This window comes from Macrobrachium nipponense, chromosome 3, assembly GCF_015104395.2.
Source record: "Macrobrachium nipponense isolate FS-2020 chromosome 3, ASM1510439v2, whole genome shotgun sequence".
Classification (NCBI taxonomy): domain Eukaryota; kingdom Metazoa; phylum Arthropoda; class Malacostraca; order Decapoda; family Palaemonidae; genus Macrobrachium; species Macrobrachium nipponense.
The window spans coordinates 41,148,339-41,158,489 of record NC_087202.1 but is presented as its reverse complement, the minus strand read 5'-3'; positions in this window follow the sequence as shown (position 1 = coordinate 41,158,489).

The following is a 10,151-nucleotide window of genomic DNA, read 5'->3' as shown; positions in this document are numbered from 1 at the left end:
CGTAAAGTAGTATAAAATGGGTCTATCAATTGTTCTCGTGTTCTCCCCTCTCTCTCTCTCTCTCTCTCTCTCTCTCTATTCCGAATCTCCTTGACGGACTCAGATTCTCCTGGACGAAAATGAGGAAGGCTGAAAGGTAATCGCGATTTTAAGAATGAAAGGACAATGCATTTCTTATAATTACAGCTGATATCAGGCGTCAATTTAAAAAATTTGTATTAAAGATTTTTCTTCCTTCCCAAATCAGTGCTAATCCTTGATAAAGGCATTTGGAGAATATAATCTATTTATCGGAAACTTCATGATAGCCGCAACGCTCTTTTTTGCTGTTATTGTTGGACGTTATAAAAGCTTTAATTTAAAGGAATACTGAAAACAAGACAACGGAATAGCTTTCAGTGCGTCATCTGCTCATCTTTCAACATATGCTTTCAAACATTGAATCTATTCTAGTCTTGTCTGACGCGAACTTTAGAATTTCATGTTATATTTTTGTCTTCATTAAAAAGTTTACATTTCCTACAGTTAGAATGAAGTATTATCATCACATTTCTCTCCTTTTGTTAGTCTTCTTGCAATTACTGAGATAATTTCTTGCAATTGAAATTTCAATTTCATACCTCAACATCAGTAAAGGGAACCCTCACAATTTACGTGCCATCATAAGTCTTATGAATGTTAATTTTTTAGCAAGAGGCTTTATTTAGAAGACATAGTTTTACCCCGGAGAAAACATCAGCTAAATAGACTGAGCAACAATTATACTTGCAGCTCCGTACAATACTACTAATCACATTGATATTATCACTAAAATATCAGACCACCGTCCCAACAATGACTCGTTTTCCTTTTACTTTAAAGAATCAAATGACCAATTCCAAATAACTGTAAGCGCAGCCGATTTATTTGTAAAAAAATATTTACATTAAAAGGTATCTTCGGTATGTATTTGTGAAAATTTGCCATTTTCCCTCTTCTCCCCCCTTCCCCACCTTCACACCCGCACCCACGTAGCATATACACAAAGAGCGACTGGAAATATCAGTCAATAGAAATGCTCTTTTGTGTTTTCACTTCTGAGGGGAGGATTTCTGTGCGCGTAAATTTTTCTCTTCACTAAACGCCATGAAAGTCTATTAGCCAACCAGAGCAGAGACCCCCCCCCCCCCCCCCTTTTTTTTTTTCCAAAAAATTTGGTGAAACTGGATACACAGTTTTTCTTACATTTTTCATGTCGTGGGCACATCTGTTTCGATCAGCGGTTCTAAAACTTTTTACGTACCATTGTGGGATCATTTAAATAACCTTAAAGTCTTAGGATACCCTACGTGGAACTCATTATTTATTACTGTTAATTGTTTTATTTTACAAAAACGTCAAGTCTGTAAGGAATTTTCTGATATCTGGTTAAAGCCAAAAATAATTTAGATATGTCTTAAGTTGACTGGCCATATAAGAAAAAATATGGAAATCATACTTCTTATCGAAGAGAACTCACAAGTACGTATGGTCCCATTAAACAATCTTCTTCTTCTTCCCAGCTGTTTCCCATTTTTATATAAAGATAAATAGTTATATATAAAGATAAATAGTTTTATATAAAGATAATTAGTTTTATATAAATAGTTTTATGTAAATAGTTGGATATAAAGATAAATAGTTAACACCGTGTATAACATCAACGAGATGAAAAGATATCACAATTACTAAACTAATTAAGCTTTTGAAGCAAATTGAAATTTGAATCGTATTTCACCCGTGCTTGTCTTAGTACATGGACGTAGACACTTGCTTCGGGGTCGAACCTTAAATAAACATGCGTGAAGTTTATCTCCAGCTGAAAGCAGACGATGGGGCTATAATATTTTATATTTATTCTATATATCCAAGATCTCTCGACGTCTGTAACATTAATAACGACCCAGATATAGTAGCTGTTTGGACAAAGAAAGAAAAATCATTTGCATATGATTTTCCTATTTACTCCTACTCGCAATTCTCAGGGGAACTCCTACCAACTTTACAGTGTACCCTAGGTTAAGATACTAATGACACTTTTCTCATTTTCTCCAGTTTGTTGATTATTCAGTTTTTGTGCAGCTTTTCTATATTATTTAAATTTGCATTCATTCTTTAGTATATAGGACACGTTAGAGAATATGTTGCTTTTAACTGATGTTGATCCTAACCCAATCGATGGAAAATCTTGCCACTGTTAATAAATAATAATAATAATAATAATAATAATAATAATAATAATAATAATAATAATAATAATAATAATAATAATAATAATAATAATAATAATAATAATAATAATAATAATAATAATAATAATAATAATGGTAAAGAAAATAGTAACTGTTGATGTTCATAAAAATATCATTTTTATGTTACTAAGGATATAGTCTCTAATTCAAAATGAGGAAATGAATATCTTAAAACGTAATTGATGAAGGAACACAGCAGTACTACAAACCTCTGTATATAGAAAATAAGAAATTCTAATGGCATTATTAATTAGAATCCTATATCAGGATTTGAATAATAAAAAGCACTATGAAAACTTGTCCACTGCCAGGGATCTGATTCGTATTCTGCATTTCTTTCTATTGAACCGATGTTTGATAAATAGTTAAGATATAACTGTCAATTACGTATTGCGTACCTGCGTAATACACTGTTGCAAAGAAGCCTGCAAGCAAACAGTAAAGAAAATTATTGTTGAATAGTAGCGGTTTAGGAGCAGCGATAACATCACTTAAATTGGCGACGTTCAATTACTTTAGTTTACTATGAAAAAAAGTCTTAATTAAAAAGAATAATTCCATATTGAATGCCAACAACAAAGGAAAGGTGTTGGGTAAAGGTGAAAAAGATAAGAAATAAGCCATTGGTAGGGGAATGGAAAGGTGAGAAGGTGAATAGAAAAAATGAATAAAGGAAGGTAATAAAAAGAAGTGCTGCGAAATACAGCCAAGTCAACAACAGATATTATACACAAGAAAGATCACAAGGAGAAGGAATAAAATAATTTGCATGATTGCTCCGTGTCAGGCTCTGATGAATATTTCAGAAAGTATAAAGCAGACGTTGAGTCATTCTCAAAGACTTACGGCAGAAAATGGATGGTTGAACCTCTTCTGGCCATAGCCAAACTAGTGAGACGAACTATGCAATGCTGATGATCTCTTCTGTACAGGCGCGCGTCGTATATCCATACTTTTGATCGTATTACCTATAGAATACGACATACAGGCAGCATGTATTTCGTCGCTGAATGCAATCCTACGTGATTATCACGTGATTGCTATACGTAGAGGCATTCATAACATTACTAGAAGCATAACAATCGAGAAAACGAGTAAAAATAGGAAAAGTTAAGCTGGGGCAACCCGGACTAGAAAATTGAAGATTGAATATTCAGTGAAAATAATGAAATAGAGTTGAGAGAAAGGCGAGGAACATCTACTATAGTAAGATCAGATGAAATGTGAATGTTGTGACATAGTGGATATATAATTTTATGAAAAAGAATAAAAAGATTCAGTTTTGAAGTCATATTACAAAGCAATTTATCATTTTGCATGCCAATGAATTTGGAAAAATTTTACGTGTCTGATGCATTTTTTCATACTAATAGAAGTAATGTCATCAACATAGATTACTGTAAAATGGAGTTTAAAGTTTCATAACCAGCAAGTGCCATGCAAATTCAGTATCATCGATTTTAAAAGAGAAATTCCAGGCCAAGGAAAGTACATGAAAAAATATACGTTATGTTTTCTCCAAGTTAAATATTTGTATTTTTTAGCTTCATTTGTATACAAATAAATTGACAAAGCGGCGCCCTTGATCAGAAGTGACGAATTTTATTTGCATTCATCATTCAGAAAATATGCTCTTCCTACCTGAAAGACGAAATGCAAAATTGAAGAAATCTAACCCAGATCTGCGCAGGAAGAGGTGATACAATCAGGCCAAATGGCGCTACTGAAGGAAAGGAGAAGTGAGGATGAGAGATGGAAAAATCTAATTACGGAAACTCAAAAGTCGACGGCATAAGACCGTGCGTCAGCGGGGTGGGGGTTCTCCAGTCAAGGGGGAAGATGGGTTGGGGGCGGCTTTGTGGGTGGGTCGTTGCCATGGAAGGCAGGGAAGAGGGGGAGGGGTGGTAACTAGTGTAGTTATTCGTAATGAGACTCATATTGAATATGAGAGAATGGGCGTGTGAGGTCAGGGGCGTGCGAGGAATTCTCGAGTTTTAGAATATTTGTTTTCGTGATTTCTTTTTTCTTAAAATCTTTTGCTTGTTTGTCATTCTTGTAGCTGAAGTTCTGATAAGTATAGATTTACTGAACAACTCTCTCTCTCTCTCTCTCTCTCTCTCTCTGATAATGTATCTTTTTTTTTTCCTCTTTAAATCAGGATGTGGTTCTTGTACGCCGCTGTCTATTGTGTAGCACATGAAAACCAGTACTCTATACCCTTTAGTGAGCTCCCCCTCCCCTCCCCCATAAATAATCTAATTACCGGCTACTTATTTTATTGCTGAGACCAATGGAGTGATTATAGGATTTAACTGAATGTTCCTTAAGAGCTAGTTAAGTGATAAAGATGAAGGTAAAATAAACTTTTTATCTATGGTGTATCACTATACCACGGCCTGAGACAATGAGTTAAAAGCCAGAAAGCCAAAATAATTATAGACTGTATTTTTCAAAATACATAACGGGTTCCAAAACAGGGAGCTTTCGACCGTTTGCACAACGGTCGAAAGCTCCCTCATTTTTCACCTTTATTGTATTTTGAAAAATCCAGTCTAATATACATTGATGTAGTTTTTAACTCTCTCCGGTCCAGACGGGCCGAACCTATTGTTTATGTTCCGCTCTTGGTCCTTTTCTCTTTGGTGAGCAGTTGAAGAGTCAGACGCATTGAAAGTTTCCACAAAATGCTCTCTAATTTTACCCCTGTATTATTTATCATCACTAAAGTGGTAGAATTGGGAAGCTGAACGTTTATTCTAGCGTCTATTAAAAGTTCTTAGCAATAAAATAACAACTACCACCGTTTTAGATGTGATGAAACAGGACTAAAAGTAATTTTAGTATTTCTTATTCTCTTCCTCTGTTCTCAAAGGTCGACAAATATAGTTTCTGGTTAATTAGATGTAAAAAAATTTACCTAAGTAGATAGAATATTCCTTACTTAAAGTGATGATAAATATTTCAGTCGACATAAATTAATATTTTATGAATGACAAGGCAATTAACAAAAACAACTATCAAGCCCTTCACGGGTGTTTAGTTTATAGCCGGCGTTGGCAGCACTGGTGGCTAAATTCCTCATCGCCCCACATGGAATAAGTAACATTTAAAAAAATTATGGTTGAATATCTTTTTTAATGAAAAAAAAGTATATAATTGGGTCTCTAGTAGAAGCACACACGCACATGTGTGTGTGTGATGAAATAAGCGAGAAAGTGTAATGAAATTGGATAAAATAAAAATGAAATTTACTGTGCACAATCACAACTATAATTGGTTTCACTTGAAGTAATAAAAATTCATTTAAAGGCTCAGGAACAAGCACAGGCTTTGTTTTCTTTCCTACTTAGGCAGTTATCATCACTTCCCCATACTGTGTTGAACTGAAATAGAAATCCGCAAATTCATAGCACTGCCTTTTTTATAATGAGTCAGTTATGAATTAAACAGCAATTTGATGTTTCAATAACCGAAGCTGTTATTGGGGCATTATTCATGTTGGGGTAACTATCACAGCTTCAGTAAACAAATAATGTTACTATCATAGCCCAGTTAGAAAAGACAGATGTGGCAGGAAACAAAAGGTGGCGGACAGGAATTAAAGCCTTTTTATGTAGTTCACTTCTGCATAACCAAGTGAACGGTAAAATATTCAAAATTTTGTATAAGGGAATTTACAGAAGGACCTTTTAGTATATAAACATACTACAAAGGTAAGAAAGTGAGTTAAAATGTGTTATATACTTACAGTATATTTGCATGTATGCGTATGTATAAAATCCACACATATATGTGTATATAAATATATATATACATAATGTTCTTATCTTTCGTGTATATATATGGCTATATATATATATATATATATATATATATATATATATATGTATGTATATATATATGTATATATATATATATATATACATATATATATATATATATGTATGTATATATATGTATGTATATATACATGTGAATGGACCTCTTGGTATAAATACCACCTCTTCTGTAAACTTTTCTCATTCATCTACCTGAAGAGAGAGACAGCAGTCTCTGAAATATAGTACTTGTCTCTATATTTTGCTGTTTTTATGGGCTCCTTTTATTAGATGGAATTCTGTTCTAACAGAACACTTTTACCAGTCATATATATATCTATATATATATATATATATATATTATATATATATATATATATATCTATACACATATATATATATATATATATATTATATATATCTATATATATATATAATATATATATATATATATGTATGTATATATATATATATATTATATATATATATATATATATATATATATATATAATTGACTGGTAAAAGTGTTCTGTTAGAACAGAATTCCATCTAATAAAAGGAGCCCATAAAAACAGCAAAATATAGAGACAAGTACTATATTTCAGAGACTGCTGTCTCTCTCTTCAGGTAGATGAATGAGAAAAGTTTACAGAAGAGGTGGTATTTATACCAAGAGGTCCATTCACAGGCAAGCTAATTTAGGTCACCCCAGCTGATAATCTTCCTTTAATCTTCTTAAGCGTTGGTTGGATGAAAATCTTGTCGATCGTATCTGAAATCCATGCTCCTCTTGAGATGTTCATTACCTGCCTCTCTTTTATTAAGGCCGATTCCATCATTTGACTCTTGTACCGGCAGTTGCTGCTATAAATTACACGTGACAAATTCCAGTTTATTCTATGGTTATGTTCATTCATATGGTTGAAAATAGCTGAGTTCTGTTGTCCATACCTAACTGACCGTTTGTGTTGTATTAATCTCTGGGGAAGTGATTTACCTGTAAATCCGATGTAAGATTGGTCACAGTCCTGGCATGGGATTTGATATACCCTAGTGTTCTTGAGAGATGTCTTTTGTTGGACGTTAATCAGGGATTTGGCTAAACTCACCACCACTAAACCTAAACACACACCCCCAACTGATCCAAAATGCACCCCCCCACCAAACCTATATGCATCCCCACTAAACTTAAACACACAACCCCTGCTAAAGATAAACACATCCCCACTAAAATCAAACGCAATTTCAATAATATATTTTATTTCTATAACGGTCTCGAGTACATGAAATGATTAATGTACCCGTGGTTATTTACCACACGATACAAAGGGATGGGATGGGGAAGGGGAGGTAGGGTACTGTTTTGAAACGTACCCTACATACACACACACATATAGTTACACACACACACACACACACACACACACACCACACACACACATATATATATATATATATATATATATATATATATATATATATATACACACAATATACGTAAATTATACTAAAAATACTAAAACACAGAAAATCAATAAACAAAATGAGATAAAATTCAAATAAGAAAAGATTCTACATAAAATTATGCAATAACCCACCCGAGCAGTGCAAGTGAGGACAGTGAAAAAATGTTTTAAACTAGCTTGTTCAATCGCTGTTGATTTTTATAATTACAAGTACTTCCAGATGGGTAACTTTTTTGTGGCACCGCTGTAGAACTCAATGTTTTACAAGGATGTTGTATAACACACACACACACACACACACACACACACACACATATATATATATATATATATATATATATATATATATATATATATATATATATATTATATATATATATATATTAATATATATCTATGTATATATATATATAGTATATATATATATATATATATATATATATATGTATATATATATATATATATATGCTTAAAAAATCACAGTAGATGCACGTGACTTCATAAATAAGCGAATACCACGGGAAATGATAGTCAGGAATCCAAGCGCTTTCGTCTTTATTCAGACATCGTCAAGGAGGAGCTACAGTAGCTCCTTGACGATGTCTGAATAAAGACGAAAGCGCTTGGATTCCTGACCATTTCCCGTGGTATTCGCATATATATATATATATATATATATATATATATATATATATATATATATATATATATATATATATATATATATATATATATATATATACATAGATATCTATGTGTGTGTATATATATATATATATATATATATATATATATATATATATATATATATATATATATATATATATATATAGATATTTGTGCGTGTGTGTATGGAGATAAGCAAACGAACTATTCTTATAACAAAACTGAAGTGACCCAATGCTGGAAGTTACTGCAAATAAATGTCACACCTTTTTTTATAACTTTGACATTTCGGTCACGACCGATATTTTTTGTACTATCGTGTTGCGGAGAAACACTTACATAATTATAGTTCATATTGATGCTGACTCTCATCATCAACATTCATATTGCATGAAATGTCTTCTCAAGTCGAAGAGGCATGGCCATATTATCTGAAACGATTTTGTTCGGGTCTTCAGATATGAATAAAAGAAAAAAAAAAAAGACAACTACTCCCCTGACCCTAAGGTTCGCCATAGTGCTCGCTAACTGATTAAAAGAATTCGTCAGAGTATCTGTTCTCATTCACAGTAAGACCTGCAAGTGCCATGGAATTATGAATAGACGCGCTGAAATTCGGTTCATACTAAATAAGAATAAATGAAAAAAAACTCCTCGTGAATTTTTTTCCTTATTGTCATATAAGGTACCGTGACCGGATGCAATCGAATTTTATTTACTCTGCCGGGCAGACTGCGAGTCAATTTTGCACAGCAGTGAGAATGTTTTGCCAATGCAATAAAAGTAGGTTAATGGCTCCACTGGACTGTTTAGATCATGTTTTACTGCCGTCATTTTAATGGGTCTTAATAGCATGGCTTAAATGACGGGAAGTGTAGCGAGCTTATCGACGGTGGGGCCATAATGAGTGAATTATTTCGTGTCAGATATTTGTTATTAGTCATGGTTTTATTGATCAGATGATGTAGTAGTGGACTTCCACTCTGCGCTGTGGTCTATCGTTGTTCAGATGGGTGACCTTGAATGCTTTGTTCTATATGACATTTCGTGTGACATTTTCAATTGTTCCCTTTGCAGGTGTCTGAACTCTACGCTTCCGCACCCTAACAGAATTTGCTTTTCCGACTTGTGTTGTTTTACTTGCAAGTGTATAACTATTTGCTTGTTGGTTTATAGCTCTTGTCATGCTAATAATACTGGCTTGTCTTCATATTCTCTTCATAAAGGGCAGTCTTTGCTGTATTAGCTTTCTTTGCTTGGTAACAGCTTTTTATCCTTGTTCCAGATGACTTGTAGTTATTTTGTATAACGAGTGTGATAAGTATAGATTCTGGAGGCAGGTATGTCTTCTCTTAACCTATTAGATTTTACACAGATCCGGACAGTTGGTTAATGGATCTGGTAAATAGAACTAAGTGCTCAAAAACGATTTGAATAGTCGATAAATGATCCCTGAGAGATTTCTAGTTGTAGTTCTTGAATGCCAAAGGTAATAGGAGAAATTGAAAGGCCATATAAATGTTTAGCTCAAGACGAAAGTTCGTTGGTGAATAAACATTCCAAAGTAAATTACCATAAATCGTTAGTTTCTAAGCTGTTGATTTTACCAAAACGTGGACATGCAAATGTTTTTATCCTCCCACCACTCACTAGACCGGAATTATCCTCTTTGTGAAAATCTTTTAAAAGCTGACCAAAATAATTAGAATTGTTATCTACCTAGTTATTCACTAGTTTGTCCTGTTACTGAAAACTAAGCGGTCTTCGTTGTTTCATTACATAATTACACTAAAGATAACAGGTCAGTATCGAACTTTGAAACAAGAAAAAAAAACACACAAATTGGGGAACAAATATATTTAGAGGAGTCATGCTCCCTACTCAGTGTGGAGGTAATTAAACCCAAATACTGTATGTATGCTTTTCTGAAT